The sequence below is a fragment of the Elaeis guineensis genome, chromosome 9, assembly GCF_000442705.2.
Source record: "Elaeis guineensis isolate ETL-2024a chromosome 9, EG11, whole genome shotgun sequence".
NCBI classification, from domain to species: Eukaryota; Viridiplantae; Streptophyta; class Magnoliopsida; order Arecales; family Arecaceae; genus Elaeis; species Elaeis guineensis.
In genome coordinates, this window is record NC_026001.2 from 28,511,710 (window position 1) to 28,528,903 (window position 17,194).

Genomic DNA, 17,194 nt, shown 5'->3' on the forward strand with positions numbered 1-17,194 from the left:
ACAAAGATACCAATTTTCAGACTTCAAACTTTCAAGCCAACATCACACCAGATCACCTTCAAAATAAAAACACATATTCACCAGGTGACATCTTTCTTTTTTTTTTTATTGCATTACATTTTCTTTCCTCCTCCTTTAGAAATAATGATATTTAAATCGAGGGTAGGAAAAATCTTCTACAAATATTTTTGAAAAATTTTGAAAAATAAATCTCTTAAAAATATTTGAAATTAAAAAAAATGAATAAAATATGTTCGAAGAAAAAGAATTCTGAGCAAAATAGACTAGAAAAAGAATAATAAAAGTAAGAGAGTATTTGCTAATGACTGTAGCGAGTTAAGGAGTAAATTAGTTGGGCAAACTTTAGAAGCTTACTTAGATCATCTAAAGACTATTAGCACTTCTAGCTGCACATGCACACTGACAAGGCAAAATAGATACTATTGTAAGGCCAACCGATGATTCAATCATTACTTAAAATTGATGATTGATATACACTCCAATCAAAAATTTGAATTTAAAGAAAGAGCTATCTATCTAAAATAAAAGTGCAAAACACAGAGTATATGTGGATTGTCCTAAGCTTAGTAACTGGATTTCTGCACCTAAATCAAGTGTGGAGGTTCGTGTCAAAGGTGAAGAAAAAGTCAGGATGCTCAATACTAAAAAAAAAAAAAAAATCATATGAAAGCTACCTTAGTTTATGAACTTTATTTGGAGGTGTATAGAAAATTAACCAAAGTAAGGTGACAAGAGAAGATACATTTATCTTTTACAAGCCTTCACTCAAATGTTAAGTTGGTCATCACAAACACAAGTGCTGTAGATCTTTCAATGTATTCTAAAAAAATTTCTGATTGTACTAACTATAAAATTTACTTTTAAAACTCAATATTTAATTAGTGATACCTGCTAAACTCTTTAACTTTCAATCCTATGTCTACTTTTGTAAAAGATGATCTTAATGAAATATTATTAATATATATATATATATATATATATATATATATATATTGTATTGCTAAAAGATTTACAATAAATAAGTTGGGAGGTGTGATACATGCATAAATTTGTCAATAGAAATATTAATTTGTAGATCAAATTATTTTTATTCTTTTAAAATTGATGCTTTTTCATACATTTTATAGGAAAGAGGTGCATCAACATGAAGAGCCCGATCTGCAAGTTTAAAAAAATCAAATGGAATAAAAAATAAAGTTAAAATAGATTTAAAATCTAGACTGAAAATTTATGGAATCAATCCATAAGCTCGTGGTCCATCATGGACCATTTGGTCCATAAGAACCTTGATGGACCATATGGAAATAAGGCGCTGGGAGTTTTTCTGCGATTTAAATGGCGTGGGGTCCGGCCCTTGGAATGTGCCACGTGGTGGTACGAAGGAAGAAGAGAGTGCTGGCTACCAGATGGGCTTGTGGCGCATGAACGGGGGAATTGGTCACCGGACGCGGGAAGATTTTTTGATTGCGGTGCGAGGCGGATGCGGTGATGCACTTGGATGCGAAAAGATTTTTGAGGTGAGGTCCTACGTGGGTCCAAGGGTACGCGCGATACGAAGTCGCGAAAAATAGAATTTGAGATGAAGAGACGAGCGTGTGAGATTAGTTCCACATTTAAAAAAAATAATTTTTTTTTATTTATATCTATAAATAATATTTTATATCTTTCTATTAAAGATATTTTTCTTCACACCATAATGCTTATTGAAGACCCATATGACGGGTAGCATACCCATCTTTTAAATTTTTTAGTCATCTTATTTCCACTTTCTTCCATCTTTCCAACACACGAGAAAGAAAGTCAGTCAGAAAGAGGTTAAGCTCCATTAATGGCTTAGGAGTTCAAAAATTTTTGTATCAAAATTTTTATTCAGCAATAAATTAGTTTTTTTATTTAATTTTTGTAATTTTAATTTTTACAATAAAGGAGTTTAAATTTTTACATCTTTTAATTCTGTAATTTTTAATTTCTGCAAATTAAATTCTGGCAAGTAACACAAGATTTTATTTTATTTTTTTTGGGCTTCAAACAAATTTTGTCTGGCTAAGCAATCCCTCTGAGATTTGCATTGAAGCTAGATCATGAATAGAAGCTTTCTCCATTAAATTTCTCTTTTCGAGCTTTTAATTTTTGGAGTCTTTCTCCCTTTATCTCTCTTGCCAAGAGACTTGATGGGCTATTGTTGGGTCAGAATCTCTTCATAGTCCAAGCTTGATTCGATGGAAGAAGGGATGATTGGTAGAATGCTCATAAATCTCTAAATCCTTTCTTTTCTTTTCTTGTGAAAACTTTGATGGGTTATAGTTGGGTTTGAGGCCCTTTATAGCCCATACTTGGGTAATACAAGAGAAAAAGGAGAAAGAAAAAGTCTCTTAATTAAAATGAAAGCGAAATGCTTGATGGATCATAGTTGAGTTAAATCTCTTCATGATCCATGCTTGTTCATGTTTTACACCTTAATCAAGAGATATTATAAGAGAAACCATAGGAAGGCTCTCTAATTCATTGGTCTAGTGGATTCAAAAATCTTAGATCTTTTAGATTATTTATCTTTATAAATAATTAATTTACTGCTTTGATAGTTAGTAATCCAACAAATAATCTCTCCTCTTTTTTTTTAAAGCTCGTCTGAGTAAATATTTGAACACACTTTAAAATCCAATTTCTCGTGAGATCCATCCGTACTCACTGGACATGCTACATTGCACATCGTGCGCTTGCGGTAAATTTAAGACACATCAACACTATAGCCAACTTAACTTGCAAGGTGGAATATATCACGGCATCCGATACTATGAAAGAAGCTATCTGGTTGCGGAAGTTCATCAGTAAGCTTGGTAGCACCCTCCCTTGATAGTCCTATTCTGCTATACTGTGACAACACTACAGCCATAGCTCAAGCGAAAGAACTAAAGTCCCATCAGCGTATCAAATATATTCTGTGCCTCTACCATCTGGTCTGAAAGATCATGGATTGAGATGACGTCGAGCTTTAGAAGATCGATGGAAAGGAGAACTTGACCGACCCATTTACTAAAACCCTCAGAATCAAAGAGTTCGACGAACACAAATGGAAGATGGGTATTAGATACTGTACCTATTAGCTTTAGTCCAAGTGAGAGTTGTTAAGAAATATTTTCTAAAGCTAATCATTTGGATGATTGCGTTCTTTGTAATTATATGCAAATTATGAATTAACAAAAATTATTTGATATTTTTTAATACAAGGTGTACATCTTCCTTATATGAACTCACGTGTTATGATGAAGTCCTTAAAATTATATGACAATTGATAAAGGAGGATTTATCGAATAGTTCTTAAATATGTTCGCGACTAAATGATACACCATTTAAGGATGATAATGTTTATCGAGTGTAAATTATTGTGTGCCATATAGGTTGATTATCTTCATAACTAAAGAGTGTGGAGACTCTGGTATAGCATACAGATGAGATGTAGGGGTACATCGTCATTGAATGAGTGACTCATCTGCTGAGCTTTTTGCTATTAAGAGCAGCTCGTGAGGCATATGGACATAAGTGTCTCTCAGACCTGAGATCACCATAGTGACTTGCAAACAACTCACTGTGTTTTGATGTCAGACTACTTGCATTTCTAATGCAGTGACGAAAGACTACTAGATACAGTCAACTACTTACGAAGTTCGTATGAATTAAGATGGGATTGACTTCTCCGAATTACAAAAGATAATGCATCACTATATTTCAATTAAGTAAATCCTGAGCTTGGGTAATCCATGTGATGGATTTGAAAGATTGAAATACAATGTGGATGACTTTTTCAGGGTTGACAGTAAAATCTTAGATCATCCTTGAGCATTCAAGGTCAAATGGATGAATTATGCGGTAACCATATGCATTAGTTCTTGAATATTGTCTTGTATATCTTTGACCTATTCGAACATCGGAAACCATTGCTAGATGGTAGTTTTAATTAGTACAGAAAATGATTTCTATACTACCGGCTTAGTGTTCGAACCTATGGAGTCACACACAAAGTCAAGCAACATAGAAAAAATTGACCTAAGTCTATGAGTTCAATTTGGAAGTACATGACTTGATTAAATGAATAGATTGGCTTAATTGAGAATTAAGTTAAGAGTCATACGGAATTAAACAAGTTGACTATGTCAAGCTAGCACTGGATATGAAGTTCAGGTTTAATTTCAGAGATAATGCTGATCTAATCAATGATACAAGGGATTTATGAGAGAGTCAATTTATGTCTTAATTAATTTTAGATTAGATCTAATTTAATTAAATATTAATTGAATTAAAAATCTAAGTTAGACATGAACTAAAATCTTAATTAGATTAGGATTGATAGGCTTTTCGAATCTGATTTGAATCGTGTTCGAATCGGATCCAAAATGAGTCAAATCTGAGCCCATTTGGTTAAGAACCAAAGAATCCCAATTATCAAGGGCTCTCTCTCATAAGGTGGCCGACCAAAGGAGGGAAGGAGCTGATTTTTTCCACCCCACATTGTGCGCATGATGAAAGGATTCATGCGTGAAGAAAGGAGAAGTCCTTTCTTTCTTACGTCTCCTTTCTTAAGTGGGTTTCCTTATTGGATAAGGACTCCTAACTCCTTAGGACATTGGATCAGGTTTGGACACCTCACCTATTTAAGGAGGGACCCAACCAACTGGTGGAATGATGATATTTTTGTGCAACAAAAAGAAAGAAAAATCACCGATGAGAAGAGGCTTGTGTGCGACACAAAAGAAAGAAAGAAAGCATTCTTTCTTACTTACTGTAGAGTTTTCTTTTGGGTGCTCACCTTTTTGGACGTCCATCTTATTGGCGTGAGGAGTCATGTCTAGGATCATATATCTCCCTTCCCTTGCTGCCTTCAGAAGGTTTGGTGAAAAGAAAATCATCCCTCTTTTCTATAGAGCCCGGTGTGTGCGTGAAGTAGAGGACCTGTGATTTTAGATCTCGTGAGGCATCAGATCAAGCTACCTCTGGTGATTTGATCCCCATTCTACTGTGATCAAGGTAATCCATAATTGTTATGTAAGCTTTTATATAGAAAATTTTTTTAAAACATATCCTGGCAATCCGATAAGATCAGATATTTTTCTTTCAACAGGATCACCTTCCCAAACCAAGAAACCATAGTATCTGTTTGACTGATATGGTACTCTATCAGATCTCCTCAAAGATATCTCTATAATAGGTTTCGGGTTTGATCTAATCAAATCCGATTCTATGGGTTTACTAGATTGTGCTAGTTTTTCTACCAGTCGAACTTCATCAAGTTTAAACTTAGAGGCATTGTTCCTTATTCAAGAAACTTCTTTTCAAAAAGACTGTCCTATTACTGACGAACACTTTTTGTTCATCAATAAGGTAGAAGTAATACCCCTTAGTCTCTTTTGGATACTCTATAAATAGATACTTATTAGTCTTAGGTCCGAACTTACCTGTTTTCAAATGTTTGGCATAAGCCGGATACCTCCAAACCCTAAAGTGAGAGAGTACTGGCTTACGTCCTGTCCACATCTCATGCGATGTTTTACTTACAGACTTACTCGAAACTTTATTAAGTATATAACAAGCCAACTCGAGTGTATATCTCCAAAAAGAGATCGACAGATTTGCAAAACTTATCATAGATAAAATCATATCTAACAGGGTTCGATTTCTCCTTTTCGACACACCATTATGCTATGGTATTTCAGGAGGGGTCCACTGTGAGAGAATCTCATTCTCTTCTAAATATATCAAAATTCACTGGAGAGATATTCTCCTCCTCGATCAGATCGAAGAGTTTTAATACTCTTTTCAGTTTATTTCTCTAACTCATTATGAAACTATTTGAACATTTCAAATGATTCAGACTTTTGTATTATTAAATAGATGTACACATACCTCGATAGGTTATCTGTAAATATAATAAAGTAGTAATATGTACCTTTGGCATTTATATTCATGGGTCCATATACGTCAGTATATATTAGACCTAAAACTTCACTGGCTCATTCATCTTTTTCAGTAAAAGGTGATTTGGTCAATTTCTTAAAGAGATAGGACTCACAGGTTGGAAGTGATTTACAATCACTAACTTCGAGGATTTTCTCTTGAGTCAACTTGTTTATTCTATTATTGTTAACATGATCTAACTTATAGTGCCAAAGATAGATATCGAAGACATCATCAATTTTAGGGTATTTGTCAGATGTATATATTACACTAACAGATTGAGACAATATGTAAATTTTATTGTTCAGTTGTCCATTCATCACATTAACATCATTCATAATGATATTAAAAAAAAATTATTGAAATCTCATAACCGTTCATAGCCAAAAGGCCTACAGAAATAATATTCAATAAAAATGAAAGATAAAAAATGATATTTACTAAGAATAATTATATTAGATTTGAATACAAGCTTAATAATCTCTAATGTTAGAACTGGAAAAGGTCTTCTATCTCTAACATTAAGGAATCTTTCGCCTTCTTCAAATCTCCTACTGACCTACAGATCCTGCAACAAATTGCATATGTTAAAAGGGCTTCTGGTATCTAATACCCAGGTAATAGAATCATAAATAGAGAAATTACAAGGTGTTATCATATAATTATCTTGTCTAGCAATAGCTTGCTATTTTTTCGACCTGTACGGATACAAAAAAGTAATGTACTGAGGACAGTTTCTCTTCTAGTGCCACTGTTTCTTGCAGTAGAAGCATTCCGTCTGACTCTGATTGGATTTAGATTTTTTGGTTTGACTGGACTTGGATGCCCCAGCACTTTGCACCTTCTTTTTATTCTTCTTTTTTTTTCTTTCTTAAAGGATCGATGCTCAAAAAAAGATCCTCCCACCACATTTACCGACTCTTTGTAGAGCTGGTGATCTTTTTCAAAGTTCTACAGCAATCCTAGCAAATCGTGATAGTTGACTGCAAGCTTTGTCATTTTATAAGGAGTAAGAAAAGGGAAGTAGGATTTTGGTAGAGAGTTCAAAATTGCATTCTTTCCCAGCTGCTCATGCAAGAGAAAGTCGAGCTTGCTCAGGTGCTCAATCATCTTGATCATGTATAGACATGATCAGTGACTGATGCTCCTTCCCTCATTCGAGCATTGAAGATAGCATAACTCGCCTTGTGTCTCTCAATATCATCAAACGTGCCGAAAGACTCGTTCAACATTTGAAGTATGTCCTGTGGCTGAGTATTCTCAAATCTGTGACTGAACTTATCAATCATAGCTACCAGCATTATGCAATGCATCGTGGTTCCATCGTTGAGCTATTTTTAGTAAGTATCTCAAACCGTACTACGATCATTTGGGGCTGGCTCCTCGGATGCCAAATCTGTCAGCACATACAAGATCCATTCATGCTTCAAGATGATTTTGAATTTTCTATACCAACTATCAAAATTGGGTCTCATTAATTTATCACTATCTAATAGTGATCGGAATGATAAAGTGATGGCCATAACTGCAAAAAAAAAAATCAAAATCTAATTAGTATATGAATTGATTAAGTCTAAAGATATGGACTTTAGTCTAAAGGTTCTCTCACTATTTTATTCGAATTGATAGCTTCTATCTTCAATTCGAGGAATTACACTCATTCTTTAGCGGGTACTAGAATCATCACAGACTGCATATAGGCTCGAGTGTGGCTCAACCAACCCTTGTGCACCTATGGGTAGGTTCTTAACCAATTATTTCATCAAATAATTTTTAGTAGTTAATTTTGCTCCTGGCTCCTCTTTAGCAGGCATGTGACGCCTTCACTGAAAGTCTTGGATAGGTCCAACTATTAATATATTAGAATTCAGTACATCTAACAAATGAATGATCAAGTTCGAGTGAGGCTCGATCAATCTAACCATCATTAAAAAGATACATCTAAATCAATATATTATGAATGATAATTCTGACAGCCAAATGAGCATCTGGCGTGTGGCACCTCCAATGATCATCTCAACTGTTGGATCCATTATCATCTAACTTAATAGGAGGCTATGATCTAGTTATCACCATAACTATTTTATTTTTAAGGATCTAATAATTTAGAAGATTTAGTTAGATGTATTAGGAAAAAAAAAGGCTGACCAGCTAATCATAATCCTCCCACTGACTTCACCAAGTTAGATCAAAGAAGACTAGACACAAAAATTGGTCCAACTGACTAGTCATAAATCCTCCCTCTGACTTCATCAAGTCATGAAGAGGACTATAGACAAGTCGAACTAGGGGCACCTAAATTAGTCATACTAATTTTCTAGCTAGTATGGGTCAACCCTAATCATTAAGTAATCTAATCAAAATATGGTTCACCGTGTTGGCTAGGTAAGTGAGATCGATGGGAGGGATATGCCATTAACTCACCATAGACTTAATCTATGCGAGTAGCTCCCAATTAATAACCACCGATCAAGACTACCATACTTAGACATCAATCGGTTAATCAGTTTCAATTCGATCAACTTATAGACTTGGATTCGACCACGGAGCTATGATCGAGATCCATCTTGATCTTATCAAAGATATGGACTCTGATCAACTAGAATTATTAAAAATTGATCAAGAGAAGAAATTGATTCAATCAAAATTAACCGTTAATTAGATTTGATCAATTACTAACATAGTCCATTATCAATGATTTCTAACCCTAGGTCTAACTCAGTTAAATGGATCTAACTTGAGCTAACCCATAAACCCATGATTTATAAAAATTAAGCTTTAGATCTTTGATTTTCAAATCTAGATCACTTAATTCTCAATTAAGTTTGGGACTGATATGAGTTGGGATTCGGTATTTGAAAATAGTTTCAAATTTTATAAAATATTTTTACAATCATACAATTAACTGAAAATTAATTTTAGATCTTACATACAATATATCAGATCTAAAAATAAAATTTTTAAGCTCCTTTCATTGTTCATCTTCATAAAAATTAACCACATAGTACCCCTATATGCCATAGAAGAACCCCATCGATTGGGAGAAGAGGACTATGAAACCCTACTTTCTCCTATGATCGGATGGCTATAGTGATCTACCTAATTCGATTACTACACTACTCAAAATTAAAATTAATTATTTAGATCTAATCTAAATAATTAAAATCAAATTATATAATATATATGTCATAAGAAATCTGGCTCTGATATCATTTAAAAAAAAAATTGACAGTTCAAAGCATGCATTTTTAAAATTTTTAGCAGAAGACTGTAGATTAAATATTTTATTCTATTAGCATGTCCTAGACCTGGTCTAGAAACTACTAAATAAGAATCATATGACATGAATAAATATAACATCTAAAATTAAATAATTGATCATATCAATTATGCAAGTAGATCGAATCTGAAACAAATATTCTGATCAGGAGCATATCCTATCTACTGAGATTAGATTCTTTACCTAAGCATGGATTGATGATCACTGCTACTAATGGATGTGGTAACAAATTCTTCCTGATATTGAGCTGTATGGTGCATCCAGTCTCTACAGGATGTCCACTCGAAGATCTAATCCGATCGTCCTTCCCCAGGAGTGCTAGCTTGAGCAAAAGGTACTGGATGGCTGATTTGTGCTCCTTCCTTTGGATCACCCAGACTCTTCTGGATCAGAGGATGGAACAATAAGAGGAGGTGGTGGTGTAGGAAGTATAAAATAAGATCCTCTTGATTTTTTCTTTTCACAAAAATCTAGAGCCGAAACCCTAGAACCCCATCCTAGAACTCACACCCAAAGAGAAAATAATTTTCCTCTTTCTGTCACACAGAGTGACCCGCCCCCTCTCTGTTTCATGGCCCCTCTCTCTCAGAAATCAATTTCCATGATAAAATTTCCTAGTTTTGTCACTCAAAATAGAGAGGTTTTAAGCATGGCGTGGAGAGGAGATAGGATAAGGATAAGATGGTTTGTTTTAGTTCAGATTCAAATCAATTTGAATTCAAAACTCAACCACTTGATCTTTATCCAAGAGGGATGTTAGAAGGACTGAGGTGTGAGATATTTCTTATGCAATTCCTTTCTCAATTGTTACACAAATGATCAGCCTTCTTAAGATGTAGGCGACAAGAAAAGGATAAGGATAAGAACTAGGTTGTTTAAAGTCAAATTCATTGAATTCGAATTATGAATCAAACTTATTCTAATCCAAAGGGGACCAAAGAGTGGGCGACAAATCTTTTCTAAGCATGAGAAACATTCATGCAGAAGCATTTCTCATGTGAAGTAATGAAGGGCGTAGAGATAAGGTGGTGCAGGGGCTTTGGTTCGAATTCATTTGAGCTTGAATTTTATCCAATTAGATTCTCAACCAAACTAAATTAAGTTGGACCCATTCAGACCATTGAACCTAGTCCAATTAGATAACAAATTATCTCAATTAAATCTTAATCAAATTAAAAATTAATTGAATTTAAATTTTGATCAAATCAGGAATCGAACATCTTTAGCGATTAGGTCATCTCATAACCTAATCGGATCAAATCTTATTAAATCTAATTCCATTAAACTTGATTCAAACTTCAATGCTTAATCAAATTGAGTTAATTGATAATCTAATTATTAAATAATCCTCCTATAATTCATCAACTATTAGTAAATTAATTTATTGCAACTTTTGCACAAGGTTAATAATCAATCAAATTGATGATTATATCCTGGAACGATTCTCAATAGCTGATCAACCATATGTCAGTCAAAAACTTCTTTTAAGTGTGATCCCATAGGTTCGAATCTAAACTAGTAGCACAGAAATAATTTTTCAGTACCAATCAAAATGACCATCTAGCAATGGTACCCAACGTCCGGATATGTCAAAAGATTGCTAAGCAACATTCAAGAACCCATTGGCATATGATTACGGTATAATTCATCCCTTTGATCCTAATGCTCAAAATGACTTAAAATTTAACTGTCAACCCAAAAAGAATTATCTATATTGTATTTCAACTTTTCAAATCTATCATATGGATTATCTCGATTGAGGTTTTACTGAATTAAAATATAATGATGCATTAACTCCTATTTATTCGGAGGGATCAATTCCATCTTGACCACACACTGACTTCGTAAGTACTTAACTATGTTAAAAAATCTTTCATTACTGAATTAAAAATTCAGATACTCCGACACCAAAATACAGTGAATTATCTGTAAGTCACCATGGTGATCTTAAGTCGGAGAGATACTTATACCCATATCCTTCGTGAGCTACTCTTGATAGTAAAATGCTTCGCAGTTGGTCATGTTCAGTAAAATGTACACCTATATTTTACTTACATGCTATGTCAGTGTCTCCACACTCCTTGATTAAGAGGACAACTAATGTCCATGGCACACAACGACCTATACTTGATACAACTATTATTCTAATAATAGCATATCGTTTGGTCGTGAATTAGGTTTAAGGACTAAACGATATATCCTCCTATATCGATTCAAATAGTCTTAAGAATTTCATCACAATACAGGAGTTCAAAAAAGATGCACAAAGTGATGAAAAAACTAAATAAAATTTATTATTTAACAATTCATATACAATTATAATAATGAGCTCAACTGTCAATAGGCTGACGATTGATTTTGAAACATAATTTCCAACACCTTATCTTCTCTCTCTTTCTTTTATTCTCTATAATTTCTCTCTCTCCATTGTTAGATCTAATAAAGATTTTCTCTTAATGATTTTGATGGATCCTAATAAAGAATCCTGATCCATGATCACCGGATAGTATGCTAGAACACATCCTGACTAGATCAATTACTACTAGATTTGATTATCCATGATTTTTATTAAGTCATTTATATACTAGTTCAATTATGATTTGATTAAATCATCTTGATCGAACTGATTGGAATGCCAGATAATGTCTCTTGATTAGCTATTCCACCTTATTAATTTCTCTCCTCTAACATTTTTTTCTCTACTTGATTTATGAATCCAGTGAAGGGTCCCCAACCTTACTGCTTTGAATTTAAATTGATCTGATAGATAGACTTTAAACTATTATATTGGTCTGATAGTATATCTGTACCACTTTATTGAGTATTGTAAGATCTAGCCTTTATTGATCTTTATCGAATTCTTATATTTTAAGTGATTCTAATTGAATGGAATTATTTAATTAAATTGGCCCCTGATTGCTGAATGATATATTGACCTCCACTTTGGTACGTGGTAGATATTACTGATTTAATCAGTTTCAATCTCTGTTGAACCATCTATCTCTTAGGCTAAACTTAATCGATCAATTATAATGATTAGACTGATCCAGACCATTGGATGTAGGTATCAGCAATCCTATCTTTTTATAATTATTCAAATAATTTTTAATTATCTGACTTTATTCTATATAGGGGTGTGATCATTTTAATATGAAGAAATCCAGTAGTGAGATACTGTAATGTAATCTATTAATTAAAGATTTTAAATTATTTTTTGAAATTATCAAGATTTGCTAAAATACATATGAGATAAGTGATATTTCATCTTTTCTAGATTTATCGATGAATTATAAAATATTTTTGATGATTTATGAAATTGATGTGTGAATTTGTTGAATGATATTTTATTATTGATTGTATCTTATCTTAAAATTTTATGATTATGTATGGTCGAAAGTATTGATTTTATTAAAGATTATGCTTGATTGATTTTGATACCATATGATGATGTATATTCTTATCGAACTAAAATATGAAATATGATTTGTAACAAAGAATTTTGATTTGAGATGACTTGGACTCTCAATATATATATAATCTGACTATGTTAAGGACCTCATCAAGGGGGGCTAATATTAGCATCTAATTAGTCATGAAGGGTTATGTCATAAGTGGATACACAATATATCATAAGCAGATACGCGACATACTGCCAATACATATATGGTTCTTAAGAACTTTACTATAATATGATACGCAGTATGTTGTAAGATGACACACAGCTCACCATAAGCATATATGCGATATCATGACCCTACCATAGAAAAAAATAGTCATAGCTCATGGCTGATGAGATGAATTTGATATTTTGAAAGAAATTAAATTTATAAATAAAACTTAAATTTTGAGAAAAATTGAATTTGTCATACCTAATGTTTTGATAATGCTACATATTGAGATTTAATTTCGAACCGATGAATTCTATATACTTACTATCTATAAATGATTATTTATTTTATTTTTTGATTTAATCTAATTTAAGTATTTATTGCTTACTAGGCTATCCAATTTATTATCCATATTTTATTATTTTCATAGATCTTAAGGACTAAGATGACACGAGAATATATACGAGAGAGTGATTAAAAGTAGAACTTTGATATCTTTATTTTAGATTAAAAATATTATTGAAGTTTGATGTAAGATATTTTGAATATTATTGAATATTATAATTAGATTTTAGTTAGTTAAATTTAAACTTAATTTATTAATTAATTATTTCACTATTATTTTATAATAGTATGATAAGATGCCTTGTATGCTTGTGGGAAGAGTTCTCTTTGAGCATGTGGTGGTTGCCACAATTGCTAGCTCACAATCTTGGATCGGAAGCATGATAATTAAAATGATATTAGAGCATAAATGGATAAATTATAATATATAAAATCAAGCATAGGATGAGAGCAGATGTGTAGACACTAGGGACATTGAGATCTAGATCTATGATGATTTTAGGATAAGTAATCATTATTATTTTCAGTTAAACCTTGTGATTATGTATGGAAAGATCACTAAGAAATTATTCATATAGTTTGATATATGGCAACCTGCTGATCGTGTTATTATTTGCTAGATTTTGATCTAAAATAATTACAAGATTGATCATAAAATTTTATTACACATTGTGATTATTAATTTGTTTATTAGTTGTTTAAGTAAATTGCAAGCTCAAATTCCATATAGGGGTATACTATGGTACTACTCTTAGTTTTGAAGTTAATATTTTAGTAGCAAGATAAAGTTCATTCCTAAAAAGCTGTTTGAGGTTTGGATTAAGAAAGAAAAAAATCTTTTATGATATCTTGATTAGATTATTTTTCGAAGTTGAATCTAGTATATGGATTGTTTGTAAAATTGATATGCATGAGGAAAAAAATATAGTTGGGGATATTGCCAATAAGTCTATTTCTAATTGAAGAAATTGATTTTATTTGAGATCGTAAATATTTATTTTGGTGAAATTTTTGATTGCCTTCTTTGAATCAAGATAAAATATTTTATTTATATCTATCTGGAACTGAACTCAAATTTTGATTTTAAGTAGTTTGCACTGAATTGAACACATAATATTGGCTTTTGGGGAGCTGTTCTATTCCCATTTCTACCTTTGTTGTCTTGCTGTAGCTTACTCTTATTGTTATTGTACGTTGTGTCTTATCTGCTTGTGATAGCATTAATTTTGTTGTATCGTATGGGTTAATGTTATTTACATGAGGGGAGCACTATGGCTTGTTTTATTTATCTTATGTTTAGATTTAGGGCTTGAAATTTGGTTTATGGTCTGATTGGTGACTTAATTGCACACTAGATATGGTTAATATGCTTTGCGTTGTTCTTTTAGGTTGCACACCTCATCAAAATTCTGTCACTTGAAAGAGTATCTTTTAGTAATTTGTCGATCTACAAGTATTGGCATGGGTGTGGTTCAGTTTATCTTTGTGACCTATCGCTGAGAGTAAATCAGCTAATTTTTTTAAGTCATGCTGTTTTGGGTGCTTTTCTGATGTTTTTGTTATATACTGACATCATTATGTGAAATTAGACCTAGGAATGACCGACGTTGTCAACTAATGAAACATTGCGATCAGTCTGCAAAATTGAATTTTGATGTATGAACTCCAAAATGTGTAACGACTGATCATTATCTGAAGATTTCAATATAAATTGAGCTTAAAAATGATGCTGATGCATCCAACTTTATTTGGATTGCACTATGTTTCTTGATGGCTATTACTCAACAACCAATGGACTTTAGACCTTGGCATTATATCTTGAATGGATTGTGCTCATCTCTATGAGGTCACCTTGTAGGAGGCATTTGGTATGGGATAATCCACTCAAAATCAAGGATGATGTGGATGGAGGTGATGAGATCAGTGTAATTGGTTGCACCATGATGATTCTATGTGGCAGTGATTTCAAATCATCCAATTTCTTAAATTACCCCCCAACCTAGTGATGTGATACTCATCCTTGAGGTTGGAAATCCAAAATCACTCCAGACAGTGATTTTGGGCTAAAATATAAAGAAAAGAATATCTTCCAGTTTAATAAAAAAAAATAGTACATCAATATATTGTTAATTAATATATTATATTAATATTATATATATGACATTATATATGATATTTATGATATATATTATATTATAATATATTAATTAATCATATTATTATCATATTATGATTCAATGATAATTTTAAATTAAAATAAAAATATCTTATTATACTTTATATTTATATATTAAAAATATTTAATTTATTACTTCTATTTATCTTATTTTTTTAATCAATATAAATATTCATATTAATAAATAATATATTATAAATGTAAATAAAAATATTAATTCTATAATAATAATTAATATATCTTTATAGGATTAATAATTTATAGTATTAGTAAATATATTTTTATAGAATCTATTAATTATTAATATATTGATAAATATAGTAATATTTTATTTATAATATATTATATATGATTAATAAATATATTTTTATAAAATATATTATGGATAATTTTGGTATTATATAATCAATGATCTTAGATTTTCATAGAATACTAAATACGTTACTCATGAATATCCGAGAATCTTTAATCACTGGACCATAGTCTATCAAATACATAAATTATCACAGGATTTAGATCATCAGCAATTTTAGATCATCGTGGTGATCCCATTTAGAAAACCAAATGCTACCTTAGTGGTGAAGATATTCATGTACCTATTGTTCTCCTGATTGTTTTTGCACTGTGAACCATTGAAAAGCAGCCACGGGGAACTTTGTCCTAATCAAATTTGCATCCCACGTTAAACAAAGCCTTTGTAGCATTTAAGGTGGATCAATTTTTATTTGTTGATTTTGGTGCCATGTGAACGAATGTTTGTCATTCTATTGTTATCTTTTATTAGATTTATGCTCGAAAGGCCAGACCATTGATACCATGAGGCTGGTTTACCTTTCATTATTATTATTATTAGTAAAGAAAAATTAGAGGCTTAAATCCAATCTATTTATTAAATAGGTTAGAACATAGAAATCAAAACATGCATCTAATTAGTTTATTAAATAGGTTAGACTATCAGATGAGGATCTCAATGTTGCTGAGCTTATATCCAAAGTCCAATGATAATTTTTTTTCTAGATCCGATTAAGAGTTATCATATATTATAATCAAACAATATAAGAAGATCCCACCTTGTTCTTGACAGGTAATAGAATTGTCGAAGCAACTGCATTAACATTCAATTATAAAGTTTTCATAAAAGAATATTAACCATCCAGGACTTCTCTAGGTGGTCTGCTCCATCGATCCGATGGATAATGGATATTAATATACGATAACAGTCGTACTCTTGCGGGATGATCATAGTATCATACCATGAGATTCAGATTATATCTCTCGAATGAAAGAATGATTGATTTTCTTTCGTGATTATGATGCAATAGCCGCTTTAAAAACTGTGCAGGTAGAGAGGAGAAGATATTGGGGATGCTTTGAGAGTCGTGCATCCGCTTTGAAAGCTGCGCGAGTGCAATCCGGTTGATATTGCGAAAGAACATCGACCATTCTATGGCACGCTGGAACCCTTGTACCATCATATCGTTTCACAATCAACAAATAGTTTAGTTAATTTTGCTTGATTACTCAAAGCCGGTTACAAGAGAGTATAAAAAATAAAAAATAAAATCCAAAATAATATAACAACAGAAATAAATCTTTCGTCCGGCCCAGCTTCATGAAGGGTTGCTCAGCGTCTGGAACGATATAAGAATAATGAATCCTTCGTCCCGTCCGGCTCCTTCATGGGTTACTCAGCGCCGAGCCGTGTTTCTGCCTCCATGATGCCGTCATCGGAGCTTGCGTCAATGACCACCTGCTCCTCTGCGCCTCCGATCCCACCCTTCCTCGATCACCACCTCCCTCCCCAATCTTCCACCG